Below are 16,229 nucleotides of genomic sequence, written 5' to 3' on the forward strand. Positions count from 1 at the left end.
TACTGTTCCTTTGAACATGGAAAGAGGAATATCTGTATGGGTGGCAGCAGATGTTCCTCCAGATGGTGCTGTTTTCATAGCTTTATATAGCCTGTCATTTAGATTGATGAGGTTCAATCCAAAAAACATTTGGAGGGCCATACATGATTTGAGAAAAAAACCATCTTGATAGGGTTTAGCACATTTCCCCATCTCTTAAAAAAAAACGAAACAGGGAATATTTCCAAACGATATAATAATATTCGCACTGTTTCTTTCAGTGAAATCATCAGAGTGAAATCTACTTAATGGACCAGTTGGGGAGAGAAAAGATTCCATTACTGCCAAATGTTTATTGCATTACAAAGTGTTGGTGGTGATTTATGTCATTTGGATCTATTGGTGTCATTCATCTAATGCCATTATGTAAATGAAAATAGTGGCAATTGATGTAAAAATGCATGTAAATCAATGGGCTGGCCTGACACTTCCGTGAAGAGGCGTTCAGATGGAAATTTGGTCTCTTGAATCTGCTAAAAGAGGGGTCTTAAAATCAAGATTTCAACATTCATCTTTTCTCACCCCCTGGTTTTACTTATGGCTAGTTTAGTTTACTTTATTGTCATTGCACATCGTACAACCATCTTCAGTGTACTACAGTATACAGTAGAATTCAACAGAGCTACCGCCCTGGGATAGAAGCTGTTTTTCAGCCTATTTGTCCTTGTTTTTATTATTATCCTGTACTGTCTGCCAGATGGTAATAGTTTAAAAAAAGGGTTCCCAGGATGAGAGGGATCTTTGAACTATAAAGCTCTTCCAAAGAGGGGAGAGGGCAACCCATGATCCTCTGGACAATGAGGTTAACCCTCTGGAGTGCTTTCCTATCTGCCACAGTGCAATTGGCAAACCATACAGAAGTGCAGTAAGTTAAGATACTCTCTATGGTGCAGCGGTAGAAGGTCGCCATCAGTTTTTCATTCAGTTTTGTATTCATTCAGACTATTCATGGTTTACTTGAACGATCCATCATAGGTCTCTTATTTATTAATTAGATTTATCTACTACCCATCTCACTATCGAGCAGTTGATCAGAGTACAGTTGTATACCTTATAGTTGTGCAGTCTTGTGTCGTTGGTATACAGCAAGAGATCAATAGAGATGCCTGTGCTTATGTGACTTTTCAAATGAAGGGGCATCATATATACACAAATAGTTAAAATGTTGTTGGCCCTAAAGCAGAGGTCTCCAAACTTGGCAACTTTAAGACTTGTGGACTTTTACTTCCAGAATTCTCCAGCCAGCATAGCAATTCTGGAAGTAAAAGTCCACAAGTCTTAAAGTTGCCAAGTTTGGGTACCGCTGCCCTAAAGAGATATGGTAGGTGGACACTGGCTTTACTTCCACAACTCTGAAAACAGTCATGAACTGTTTATTTCTTTGTTGTTGCTGTCCTCACCATACAGAGAGCTCAGATCTCTTCATCAAATGTCCAGTCAACAGGTCACTGAGCTACAATTCAGCATCCAAATTGTCTCCTGGTTTGTCCTCCAAGTCTCCTTCGAGGCCAAACTGACCCTCCTGCACTGCAGGTCAGCATTAATCACCTTACCTGCCCCTTCCCACCCCATCCTGGCTCACCTGTGTCAACGAGGACAACAGCAGGAATTATCCATCAAACTTGAACTGCTAAAAATGCTGCATAGATGTTACCTGGTTTGGGTAATGAAACATCTGCAAAGAAACAACCCAGCTTAGCGAGCATCAAGGACCCCTGAAGGAGAGTAGATTTACAGATTAACAGAGTTGGAAAGGACCTTGTAGGTAATCTAGTCCAACCCCCACCCCCACCCAAGTAGGAGACCTTACACCATTTCTGACAAATGGTAGCCCAATCTCTTCTTGAAAGCTTCCAGTGCATTTAGCCTTCGTCAGTTCTGTGTCTTCCAGCATCCCTGACATTAAGACATGGCAATGAGGCCATCAGGCAATCCTTTTAAAAGAAATTAATCAATGAATCCAACTTTCCCCAACTGAATGGAACTTGTAGTCTAAGAATACAAAATATAGATGTTTGCAAGCAATTGCAGGAATGTGAATGAGCCCGAATCTCAAAATATTCCATCCGCTGGAAAACCTCAAAACCATGTCTCCTATTTATTCTTTTCTATGAAAACCATTGACGCTTGGGATGGATGGCTGCCAACTCTCCCTCCCACTTTATGTCCAGCTGGTTCCAGGAGATTTCATCACACTGAGACAACCTTTTAAGACATTTAGATCATGTATTTACCAAGCTTGCAAGGAGTAGAAAGTACAACATTCAGAAATATAAAAACTCTCTCTTATGCATTTCTGGATACTGTACAAGGGCAAGAATTAGGATTCAAAAGTAGATGTATGGTCTGCCTTTCAATTTCACATCACCATGCATCAAGGAATTTTTAAAAATGAAACAAAACAAAACTTTCTGTCTTGCAACTGGCTTATGGCAAGACCAACTAGTATAAAGACAGTGCTAGCTGGATTTTAATATAGGCAGATGACTTAGATTACCTTGGCTGTACACAAGTTTCTCAAAGAAAAGATGTTTAAATCCATCTAGGGGTACAAGGAACAAAAATGAATTTCTAAGATTTACCAGAGAGTGTAGTGAAATCTAACATACACAAAAAAGTATTAAAGAAGCAAAGCACTGGCGTCCTGCAGCAAAATAAAATATTTTATTCCTTTACAGAGAGATTGTTCATCTCAATATTGTACCATCTAGGGCAGTGGCCAACTCATCGCAGCCAGCTCACTACAGCACAAGAGTGATACTAATATCAAACAAATGATGAAATATAATCCTTAAAAGAAAGGATGCCAAAGGAGGGAGATAATGAAATGTGAATGACAAATTTTTTTAAAAAAATATTTACTTTAAATAATTAAATTGAATTGTTAAATTATTCCATGGCGAGTCAGCTGCGGTGAGTTGTCCCATTTTGACTTGAAGAGGTGTGGACTTTCAAGAATTCCCCTCCTGACGTTGAGGTCCACACACATTTTCAAGTTGCCAAAACTGAAAACACTCATCAAGGACAGCCTTAATCATGTAGTTTTGCAAATCCAGGGGAGTTCTGTAGGATCAGATCTTTAATAAGCCTAGTTGGGATCAACAGTTTAAAAAATGACTTCTGTAGAAAAACCAGAAGATATTCTGAATTGGTTTTCTACATGGAAACCAATGTTCAAAACCACTTGCTAACATGACTTTGCCAGCTGAAACACAGCCATAATCCAAATTCAGGTTACACAACGACTATCTTCTAAATTTCATTCTTTTTTTCCTGAGCAGTTCTATACAATAATATACAAGGTTTAATGATGTTTAATCTTCTTGGCCACATGCTTATATGGTAGTTTGCCTCCGAAACAATTCTGGGATAAAGCCAGGAACGCGTTTCGATTCATCTTTGATCATTTGACACAAGGGAGATTATGTCTCCTTGTCATTCAGGGACATGTGAATGTGCCTGGCTAAATATATATTTGTAGGATTCATCATCCTTACGATCGGTTAAAGTGCTTCCTTAAAGTCTGGGGCAGGAAATCAAAATGGTTTGAGAACATTCCCTCCTTTCTTACAATAGTGGTGATATGTCTATGGAGATTTTTGGTCATCCAGGTCATGGTTGTCCCAAAGCTGCTTTTTCAAGAGGCAGTTGGACTTTGCTTTTCCTTAAAGACATTTCACTTCTCACCCAAGAAGCTTCTTCAGTTCTGTCTGAACTAAGAACCGAAAAAGCTTCTTGGATGAGAAGTGAAACATCTTCAAGAAAAAACAAAGTCCAGCTGCCTTTTGAAAAAGCACATTTGTGACAATAGTGGTGATATAATTATATTTAAAAAAAAGATTTCAAGATACTTTCATATAGCTACAAGCCTCTGGCTTTTTTTTTTTTTTGCTAAACAATGGGAAGGAAAGAAAAGTAAGGGGGAGCATTTACTTGAGTCAGTTGTGAGCTCTGATACAGTCACACATTTGCAGCAATTATTCAAAATGTCAGCTAGCTGTCCAGCTCATCATCTCTTTCCTCCACTCTCCCAATGTTTGTTATTATTAGTTATAACATCTTGGGCAAGATTTGGGCCAAGAAGCCATTTTTTTTAAAAAAAAAAGTCTAGTGGAAGAAGTGGAGGAAAAGCTAGGAAGGCTAACTAAAATTGGCTTTTGTCTGTGGGAACTTTGTTCCTTGCTTTCTGGCCAAAGAATTCATGAATAGCCAGCTCAGAAAGTAGTTCATCTTATCAGATTTTTATAGGTCACAGAGAGAATTCAGGCCTAGCTACCACCCAAGGACATTTTATCTGTCCTGAAGATGAAACTTCATCTAACATTTTGGAAGTCAAAAAGCAAGTCTTGCTTGTCTACACACACACAAAAAAAAATGTTTCAAAGAAACAAAGAAAAGCGACAGGGACATCTTATTAATACATTAAAAAAATGCAAATCCCATAGATCAGAAAAAGTCTCTCTGTGTTTAGTGAAGCTTCTTTGCAGGTAAACCTGTCCAGGATTATAGGTTTAACTCTTTAAATTCATCAGAAAGAACTCATGATATTAGGAATTGTGTCGCCAAGCTGAATATTTTTGAATTCCTTTCGGTCTAATGAGATCTACAATTAGAAATAGGAATTCACATTTTGCCACACAAATCTGAACCATCTTCCTATTTGTCTTCCTGCACCAAATTCATTTAAATACCATTGTGTGACGGAATGCGTACTTGGAGAAGCAGTGAGGGAAGATTTGGAAATACAGAGCTTTCCCAGAGAGGGATCCAAGACAAGAGACTGCTTACTATTGAACTGAAGGAGGGAGGAAGCGAGAGGTTCAGGGTAACTACATCCTAGAATCTCTCAGGATATGTCAAGCAGGTTAGAAGGTTATACCTTTAGTTTGGCAAGATTCTGTCCACTGGGAGTCAGCAAATAAACTGGATTGAATTGGATTTCATTGTTGTCTTTGGGCTTCTACCTGACAATTGGGCTCACCCTAGAATCTCTCAGGATATGTCAAGTAGGTTAGAAGGTTATACCTTTAGTCTGGCAAGATTCTGTCCACTGGGAGTCAGCAAATAAACTGGATTGAATTGGATTTCATTGTTGTCTTTGGGCTTCTACCTGACAATTGGGCTCACCCTAGAATCTCTCAGGATATGTCAAGTAGGTTAGAAGGTTATACCTTTAGTCTGGCAAGATTCTGTCCATTGGGAGTCAGCAAATAAACTGGATTGAATTGGATTTCATTGTTGTCTTTGGGCTTCTACCTGACAATTGAGCTCACCCTAGAATCTCTCAGGATATGTCAAGTAGGTTAGAAGGTTATACCTTTAGTCTGGCAAGATTCTGTCCATTGGGAGTAAGCAAATAAACTGAATTGGATTTCATTGTTGTCTTTGGGCTTCTACCTGACAATTGGGCTCACCCTAGAATTTCTCAGGATATGTCAAGTAGGTTAATAGGTTATACCTTTAGTCTGGCAAGATTCTGTCCATTGGGAGTAAGCAAATAAACTGAATTGAATTGGATTTCATTGTTGTCGGCTTTTACCTGACAATTGGGCTTTTGGTATCTACCTAGAGCTACAAAATGGCAATGAGTTTGGCCACTGAAGTATGAGCATAGAAGTATTTACAATCTTCTACTATATATTTGCTCTGGAAAGAATTCAGGGGGTTTAGAATTGCAATCACTGGTCCATCAGCAAGTTCTTGAATTTTCCTAGGGGTAGACTTTCTGAACTACCCTTCCCCCTCAAAAAATGCACTCATCCTTCCTTCTACGTCATACCTTGCGGTTGGTTAGCTGTCCCTTCTGTCCCCTTATGAGAAAGGATAAAATTAATAATTTTAAGTGTAATTCTTCTTTCTGAAATATGCCATTCGGATCACAGGGATCCTGGCATATGATAATTAGGAGTCCCTCTCTTTCTCCAGCCTTTTCTCTCCAAAATTCACAATCCGAACATATTGGCTTGGAAGGATCATCACTTGATAGAAAGAGGCTAAATACACTGAGATGTAACTGGAAAGTGTTGACCATCTGCATCCTGGTTCCTGTTTGTTCATTCCAAATTCTGTTTATGAGTAGGTGGGAATACAAAGCCACAAACAATAGCCAGAAAATTCTGAGTGGGATCGATGGAGCTGATTATGTAAATGTTTTTCTCCGTGTTACGCTTTTAGCTTTTCCAGGAATCTGAGATTCTCCAAACTAAACAAGGGGCATGATCAACAAAGCAGTGAAATGAAGAAGTACAATGTCTCACTTGTCTTTTATTAAAGAGAGGAACACATAGAGTTCTTCTTATCTTCATAGCTCCATTGTTAATCTCCCTATCCCAAAGATCTCCAAACTTGGCAACTTTAAGACTTGTGAGCTTCAACTCCCAGAATTCCCCAGCCAAACATGCTGACTGCGGAATTCTGAGAGTTGAAATCCACAAGTCTTGAAATTGCCAAATTTGGAGACCCTTGCCCTATCCCAAACCCCTCCATCACTCCATCAGTTTTCTTCTGAAGATGACCATGTTGGAAAAGTAGCTTCATCTTGACTGGTGCTCTTCTACAGTTATGTTTGGACCAGAAACATTTGATGGTGGAATTCTATCTTCACAACATCAATAAGGGCCTTTTGATACTCACCTAGTTGGGATATTGGCCAAGTTTGTTACCTATTCAACCAAATTCCATACTGATGCTCAGTTGCTCTGCAGCAAAGAATGTAAAAAAAGCCAGCCATACTGATAGGATAAATGAAAATATGGGTCTCTTCCATCAGGACCACACTTTCCATCCTGAGTAGAACAGCAGCAAAAGGAGGAGAAAACAAAGGAGAAGGGGGAGTGTTGGGAGACATTGTCACGATCACCAAAGCACAACATTTTTATGATATATATTTTTTCCCCTCAACTTCTGAGCCAGGGACGTTAATTACAACCCTGATTGTGCAAATCCATGGCAACGGATTGTGGAATGTGTAATTAAAGCCCAACAAGCAGGGAACTAAGTGCCTTTCTGAGCAAATGTGGCTTCATCTAAGCAGAAGGGATAGGTGATGATTCCGTCCTGCATACAAAGGGGTATTAATAGAAAGGACGGTGGCTTTTCTGAAGGATGATAATGGTGCAGAAGTATTCCACAGAAGAAGGCAAGGGGCTATGCAGAAGAACCAGCATCTCTCTATCGGACTTGGCATGAATGAAGCTCACAAAGACATTTTTAGAACCATATTAAAAGAGAGTAGAAGGAGGAGGAAGTACCTCCCCAAAGCATGAAGAAAACTAAAAAAATAATCTTATACCATACTGTTGTTTGGCATTGAGAATAGATTCATTTCATTAAAACGTAGCACAAGAAACTTTCATCCTGGAGCGTGATACTCAGAGGTGGTATTCAGCAGGTTCTGACCAGTTCTGGAAAACCGATAGCGGAAATTTTGAGTAGTTTGGAGAACCGCCAAATACCACCTCTGACTGGAGATTTTACAGTATCCTTCCCCAGCCACACCCACCAAGTCACACCCACAGAACCAGTAGTAAAAATTGAATCCCACCACTGGTGATACTCCATGACTTCTAATATCAAACTGAGTCTGAGATGAACCCTCAGTGCTATCTTCACTATCCAGGTTATTTCTTAGAGATATGGATTTCTCATCTTCAAAACTATCTAGAAAGCATGATCTCTATTCAGAATGGAGCAAAACTGGTGCCTTCAGATCGGTTGAGCAGATCAGTTCAATGCATTGAAGCAAATGTTAAAACTTGGTTGGGAAGGAGAGTTCATGCAAGTCTATCATCTGGATTAGGGGTCCCCAAACTTGGCAACTTTAAGACTCGTGGACTTCAACTCCCAGAATTCCCCCAGCCAAGCATTCGGAGAGTTGAAGTCCACAAGTCTTAAAGTTGCCAAGTTTGGAGATCTTTGATCTGGGTGATCCACAAGAGACTGGGTGAACAACTGCTCCTAGCCAGGATGTCACACAGAAGAGTGACCATATGGCATGGGTGCCGAACAGGGGATATTCACTTGCAATTACTCACAACTTGCTAGATCTGAGAAACAAACTGCAGGATAGAACTGTGAATTAATCAAGAATGGAAAGTTCAAGCATCCTTTGTGTTCCTTCTTTCCTGGATGAAAACAGTTGATCCAATCCAATCTTCTTGCAATGTATTACTACATCAATTCATTCACACACTATAAGGGAGAAGTTATATAGAAGAAGAAATAGACTAAGAAGACCAAAAAGGAATTACAATTCTTTTTAGCAGGAAGGACAAATGAAAGACCATCCAAGATCATATATAGATCATTTGATGCAATTCCCATAGTATCTAGAAAAGAGGTGTGTGGTTTTAATTAAGGTGGCCCAGCAAAATGAACAACTTATTGGCATCACAGGGCTGAAACAATCTAATGCCCTCTTTGTATAAAATACTCTGCTTGACCTACAAAGCGTCAGAAGAGCTAATTGTGGTGTACTCCCTGTGCCTTTTCACAGAAAAAAATTGCAACAATTCTTAACAAGAAAGAAAGTTTGTTGAGGATGGTTTGGGTACAGAAGGAACGACCACAATATAAGATAAGCAGCTTGCTGAAGAACAACTTGTAATCTGTGCTGGCCAATAAAGACAACTTGTACTGAAGGGAGCCAAGTGCTTAACACATGTTGTTTTCAGCAACTGATCTGCCACAAAAACCCAAAATGGACCTTGTGAAAACAACGCTTCTCTTGTTTGTTATCAATATTGGATGAGAGCTCCAACTTCTGCTCTACGCTGACGTTCAAAGCCTACTCAAGTGTATGGAAGGCATTCCTGAGACACCTTGCTTGTTAAATCCCTTAGCCATCACTTTCTTTTCACGGCTCTTTGCCCCAATTTGCTTCTTCCTAACAGTACATTTCAAACCAGGTGTAGTCAAACTGAGTGCAATAGGTTTTATTTACTGATGAGAACTTCAGAGCAAAAGGAGCTGCTATTTCTTTTCTCTCATACAGCTGGTCAAACATAAGCATTCAGCCTTCCTTCCTTCATTCTTTTGTTCCTTTTATTTTCCTTCCTTCCTTCATCCTCCCTTTTCCTTCCTCCCTTTCCTTGATTATCTATCTATCTATCTATCTATCTATCTATCTATCTATCTATCTATCTATCTATCTATCTATCTATCTATCTATCTATCTATCTAATCTATCTATCCCTCCCTTCCTCTATCATCTACCTACCCATCCATCCATCCATCCATCCATCCATCCATCTACACACATACTCCATTCCCTCATCCTACTTTTTATTAACAAAATAACACCAGACTGAAGAAGAGTTATGAAATACTCAACCTCTTGAACAAATTGAGCCTCCTTTGAATGGCCCTGATAAAGGGATCACCCAGCCATTAGTGAGGGAACCAAATGAAAGAATAATGGAGTGGCAGGGTTAGTTGGCTACACCAGGTCAAGGTGTTCTCCCATCGGTCTCTAATTTGAGACCACATGTGTGCTGTTAATCTGAACCCAATTTCTCTCTGCTTGATGATTTGGGGCTCCCTGTGGCTATAGTAGCTCCAGAAAACTGCTCTTCCTTCTAGCCCTCAACACATCCTCCCACCGAAGGGCAGCCCAAGGAAAGACTTCAACAAAAACATCCAAAATCAGCAGCTCAGATATTCCCAATCCAAAATGGGAGCCCTCTCTACCGCTCCCAGCTTTCCAACTGTACAATGAATCAAACATTATGGATGTAAATTAATCCAATAAAAGGAAAAGAGAAAAAAAAATCTCTGCACACTTCAAGCTGGTAGACTTGAGTGTTATTTTCCCTGCTCAAATTATTCCTAAATCCAGCTTTCTGACCAGTCTAGCCCAAGAGAAAAATGTCGAGTCCCAATCTTTTCCTTGATAAAATTAAATTTTCTTTGATTTAGATAAACAGCCCCATCTTTGCAGTCACCAGTAGACTGAACTTGTGTTTGACATGTGGGTATATGTTACATACTGTACTTTGTTCTCAATATGGATTACTGCTTAAACCCAATTATGATTTTTCCATTATTGAGTTATAGCATTTGAGGATATTCCTGAGTTTTTTATATGGGTATGCTGGTGTGGGTATCTGTGCGTAGATATACAGAATACATTCTTTTCTTAATTCATCAGAAAAATTCAACGTTTCTCAGTCTTATGATCCCATTGCTTCTTTTTCTAATGCTTGTCTCGGAAAACCTGCAGCAACACACCTCCATCCCAATTCTTCAAGATGAGAGGTCTTTGTTCAATGTTAGGCATCATCTTCTCAAAAATAATAATCATAATCACAATATATATTCCATCTCTTTCTCTCCATCCCTTAATAGCGGAGCCTCACTGGGGCAGTTCTGTAGGGACAGCAAGTCTGTTGAGGCATAGCAGATAGATAGAGATTAACAGAGTTGGAAGGGACCTTGTAGGTCATCTAGTCCAACCCCCTGCCCAAGCAGGAGACTCTGTACCATTTCTGACAGATGCTTGGAGGTCTATTCCATTGGGGAAGAATTTAAACCTTGGCTTGCTTTTTATGCAGATAACTGCTTCTTCTCCCCACCCACCACCCATCCCAAAAAGAAAAAAAAACACCACAATCCAGACAGAGAAAATTAAATCCTGATACAATCCAGCAATAAATTGAATATGCTCAGGCAGGATATGTTGAATTTCATACAGGCAGGTAAGATACAGCAAGATTCATAGAAAACTAAGCTTTGAATACATATATTTCTATATACATCTATATTAAACATCTTTAAGTCACCCTGTTTCACTCTGCATATGTGACATTGCTGTTGGCTCCTGGTAGCAAGTCGCTAAGGGTCCTACCCTGTATTCTTTAGGGGCACTTTTTGGTAACAAGGAAGTCAGAGGCTGCATCCACACAACCATGCTTAACTGAGTTAGGGGAAACAACCCATTCTTCGGGTTTGCACAAATACACTGCATCGTTAACTAAACGAGGTTTGCACCACACCAAGCCACATCAACCTCCCCCCCACACACACTTAATCGAGGTTAACACAAACCAAGCTCAGCACGTTAGGTGAATGCAAGCAACTCTGCCTTTCTTTGACATGCTTCAGCGGGATAAAGCTCAGGTAATCCTCAACTTACCACAGTTCGCTTATAGTGACCGTTTGAAGTTACGGATGGCACTGAAAAAAAGCAAGTTACGACCATGTTCCACCCTTACGACCGTTGCAGCATGTGATCAAAATTCAGAAACTTGGTGTTAAGGTATTGGGATTTAAGAGCTGACCAGCTGTAAAGCTGATGCAATGTAAGGCTGATGCAATGAAGATGAATCAGTATTGGTATTGCCGTTTTTAGACGAAGAAGGGGTCCACAGAAGTTTTACCCCTTTAAGAGGTGTCTATATAAAGGCAGCCATTAGAGGGTGTGTTTTTCTCTCCTTGTGTCCTGTATCCATTGCAGAGTTTTTTGTGCAGAGTTAAGAAGATTGATTGCTTGTCTGGTATTTGCCTACCACATGTATGTCTGGTAAATGTCTAAGTCTCTGTGTGCTGTGTTTTGCTCCTGGTTTGTCTCACAGTAGTAGTAATGCTGCAAATGCTCTGACACTTGGCAACTGGCTCGTGTTTGTGACGGTTGCAGCATCGAGGGGGGGGATGTCACGTGATCCGCTTTTGCGACCTTCTGACAAACAAAACCAATGGGGAAGCCAGATTCACTGAGCAACTGTATTACTACCTTAACAACTGCAGTGATTCACTCAACGACTCTGGCAAGGAAGGTCGTAAAATGAGACAAACTTCACTTCACAACTGTCTGGCTTAGTGATGGAAATTAGGGGCTTGATTGTGGTCGTAAGTTGAGGATAACCTTGTAACGCAATGCAATTCTAAACCTGTTAAGATTAAAACCTCAGAAGCTCCAGAAAGTAGGAAAAGTCAGCTGGAGTTTTGGGAATAAAATGAGCGGAGGATTTCAGCAAGCAACCCCTCAAGTTCTTGGGGAAAGCTATGATAAAAGCATTAATAAAAATTAATGTTTGCCATGGGGACAGTGTTAGGTACCAGCTGTTGTCTAACTCTACACCCGCAATTGTAGAACAACTCTTATAAAGAGCAACACATTTAGAAAGACTATTTTTAGGTGAATGAATGCTAAAGCCTGCAAGCTATACATCGACGTTATCTCTAACTAAAATGAATGTCATGTCCATTTCACTGTCATGGCTCCAAACCAAAGAACTTTGGAAGTGACATTTTTGTAAACAAAATTCAGGATTGAGGGAGGAGTGATGGTGCGTTTTGTTGTGGGAGGCAGTCCTGGACTTTCAACCGTGGGAAAAAAAGTTGATTTATGATAGCTTTTCTCGCTTATGACCAAATGCAGCATCCTTTTACTCACGGGATCAAAATTTGGGCACTTGGCAACTGGCATGTACTTATGACAGTTGCCCAAGAGTTGGTCATGTGATCACTTCCCAACCAGCAAAGTCCATGGGGGAAGAGCGGTTCGCTTAAGGACCACACTTAGCAACGGCAGTGATTGACTTAACGGCTGGGACAAAAAGGCAATACAATTGGGCGTGGCTCATTTTACAGCGGCATGAAAAAGTCCCGCACGCTTTACAGTTTATGACATTTTTTTTGGATAGGCCATTGATTTTATGATATTTTATGATAACTGCTATGCAAATATTGTTATATTTAAATTAAATACTGGTGGTTTTTGAGTGAAAAGCATAAGCTTTTTGCAATTTGGTGCTCTTTGGATGGGGATTGGGAATTTTCTTGCATGCTTACAATGCATGCTTACAATGACTATGAAAACAGATTAATTGATGCATACCCAGTGGCATACGTGTTGCAATTACTAAGGCCAAAGCTAGTGTTTTGTTAACATTTTTAATATTTGTGGCCCTGAAATGGACCGTTTAGGTAACCAAACATGGTTACTACTATGAAATTGGCCAGCCCTTATTGCTTATCACCAGGCGGCATCGCTTTGGCATAGACTGTATAAGCCTTTGCACGTGATCTTTGGTGACAATATGGTGCCTTAAAAAGACTTTGGTTATATTAATAAAAAGTATGCATCTCAATCCGGCTATAGAAATTTTCATCAAAGTACTAATTTTGCATGGTTTCTATGAGTGAAAAGTTGATTAAACATATGTAAATACAGCTTAAAACTGAAAGCGTGCAGGACTTTTTCACACAGCTGTACAACTGTCTTGCTTAGCATCGGAAATATTGCGGTTGTGAGTCAAGGGCTACCTGCAGTCTCCCGCATGTACAGTTTCTAGGGTTGTATCAGGAATTAAAACATTCATTTCAAGTTGTCTCAAATTTGCCACTCAATATCTATCTACCCTTTTTAAACTTCCCACTCCCCCCAGAATAAAATAAAATAAAATCTTTTGGCAAATCATTTTTGTCCAGTATGACCATGCAAAATTCAAGAGTCCTGAATTTTGTTCTAATTTTTGTTTTTTTTCTGCTGGGGGCGAATGGGACTATGGTTCCTTCAACCGTGGAAGAGTCATCTTGGGTTAAAATGACAAAGATGGAACAGTTGGAGTCTCTGACAATAGCCATGTCTCCACCATTGATTTTCAATTTCTTCTAGAGTCATTCAGTCATTGTTGTGCTAAAATAGCAGTTAATTAGGAGAGGTTTTATATCACTCAACAATCTTTGTGTGATACTACCAAATCCCTTTGAATTTAACTATTGGGGAAATGACCAAAACAATATCCTTCCATTCAGTTGTTAAGCTATTGTTTTTAAATACTGCTGTAATTAGACCAATTAACCTGTTTTGGTATTTGTTACACACACAAAAAAAAGGCATCCTGGAGAAATAACTTGGCATTAGTAACTAGGTGTCATTTTTCCAGGTGCTGGTTGGAATTTTGATTCATTCCAGAATAAACTGACAAGATTTCTTTAAAAAATAAAATAAAAAAAATTCTGCCAATTTGTTCAAAAGACACATTGGAAATATTGTATGTTTTGCCCTAACCCTCCACGTTATGCTACACTCACAGAAGCTATGAAGAATCGGTACCCAGGAACATAGAAAGGCATTAATGCTGAATTGGTGTGTGTGTGTGTGTGTGTGTGTGTGTGTGTGTGTGTGTGTGTGTGTGTAGCACTGTTCTTCAACCTTGGGCTCTTGAAGATGTGTGGACTTCAACTCCCAGAATTCCCCAGCCAACCCTGATGGAATTCTGAGGGTCTGAAGTCCAATATATTTTCCAGCAGCCATAGTTGAGAAACACTGCTAGATGCTATTCACTGAAAGGCAGCCCAAGAAAAGCAGGAAAGGCTATGTCATTTAATAGTAAGCATGCAGGGTAATTCTAATGATTGTCTTTGCATCTAAACCTATCATCTTCAGCTTGGATTTCTGTTGCCTTTGTCTAACACATTCACCAAGGGAGTAGAAAATAAGGCCATAAGCAAAAAAAATAAGCCATGCAAGTCACAGAGCAGCAGAGATCATAGCTGAACAGGTCGGCTGTAGGGCAGAAATCTCCAAACTTGGCAACTTTAAGACTTGTGGAGCTATGCTGGCTGGAGAATTCCGGAAGTTGAAGTCCACAAGTCTTAAAGTTGCCATGTTTGGGGACCCCTGCTGTAGGGTTTGGTCTAACCTACTGGTTTTTCTATGCATCAGATTCAATGGACTAGTTAAGGGGAGCTGATGCTTAATTCACCTCCTTGTTATTTCCAAGGAGCCATGGGAAACTGGCTACAACCCAAATTTGGCTGGGGCAAAAGCAGACCCACTGAAAACAAGGGGACAAGTTGGCCATACAATGAACGCTCAACAAACCTTCTCCGCCCAACTGTGTTGGATGCCGCTACTAGTAGCCTGAGAGCTATTTGTTGGGAGTTGTGGGTGCTCCATCACTGGAGGTTTTCAAAAAGACTCCGACGACCGTTATACCAGGCCCCTTCCTTGACACTAGAAGATCTCTGAGGCCCTTTCCAGTCCTTTGGTTCTAGATTCCAGGTTGCACAGCCCAGCTAAGTCAGGAGGTAGGCTAACCTTATGGGGGGGTGGCAAAGTGGTTTTTAAACACAGCTGGCCTTTTTTTTTTTAGCAGAGTTTTATGCCTCCAAACAGAGACATTCATTCTGTATTTCAATATTTTGCATTTGCAACGAATGAATCTTGAAAATAGAGCAGGTCCCTTTTTGATAAATCACATATTGATATATGCCAAGTGCAGCGATCTTTTGGTAGGGAGTATTCGTTTAAGACCGTTGGGGAGGGGGACGAAGGAACAAATTCTTTGCTAGTATTGATCTATGCAGTTTCCAAAAATGCAAGGTGTTTCTCATGAACTAAGACAAGAGTATGGAAAATGCAGGACCTCTGCATGACCAAACATACAGGAATTCCACTAACTCACTTAAAAAAGATCTGGACATTCTTCCAACATTGCTTTGCCAAGAGGGGGAAAGAACCTTACCAATATTTATCTCTATCTTTTTCCCCCCGCCATTCTTCTCTTCAAATTAGATTTATCTCACTGGGGATATCCTGTTAAGCAGTTTTCGTCCTCTGTGTGGGGCCATTTTTGTTGTGTGCCAAAAGCGCTTGTGTGCCAGCACCCACAATGCAATGCACACCCCCGTGCATGCGCGAGCAACACCCCCCCTTACCTGCACTGCGCATGCATGTGCCTCCCGGCCGATTTTCGGCCCGTTTGAGGCTGTTTTTGCCCTCTGCAGAAGCCTCTGCAGCCTCGGGAGGCCGAAAAACAGGCCCGTTTTGGCACTTCTGGTATTTCCGGAAGGCCTGTTTTTCGGCCTCCCGAGGCTGCAGAGGCTTCCCTCGAGCCTCTGGGAGGGCAAAAAACAGCCTCAAATGGGCCAAAAATCAGCTGAGAGGTGCGCATATGCGCAGTGCAGATAAGTTGAGCTCGGCTCGCATGCCATAGGTTCACCATCATGGCTCTACCCCATTTGTACCTGTGTTGGACAGCATTTCATCAACTGGACAAAAGCACTGTACCCAACAGACAACTCCGTTTTCAGCCTCATCTCTCTAAAGCAGGGGTGTCCAACCTTGGCAACTTTAAGACTTGTGGACTTCAACTCCCAGAATTCCTCAGCCAGCTTTGCTGGCTGAGGAATTCTGGGAGTTGAAGTCCACAAGTCTTAAAGTTGCCAAGGTTGGACACCCCTGC

The sequence above is a fragment of the Notechis scutatus genome, chromosome 10 (assembly GCF_049901735.1).
Source record: "Notechis scutatus isolate UNSWTSFEM ecotype Mainland chromosome 10, rNotScu1.2, whole genome shotgun sequence".
NCBI lineage: Eukaryota > Metazoa > Chordata > Lepidosauria > Squamata > Elapidae > Notechis > Notechis scutatus.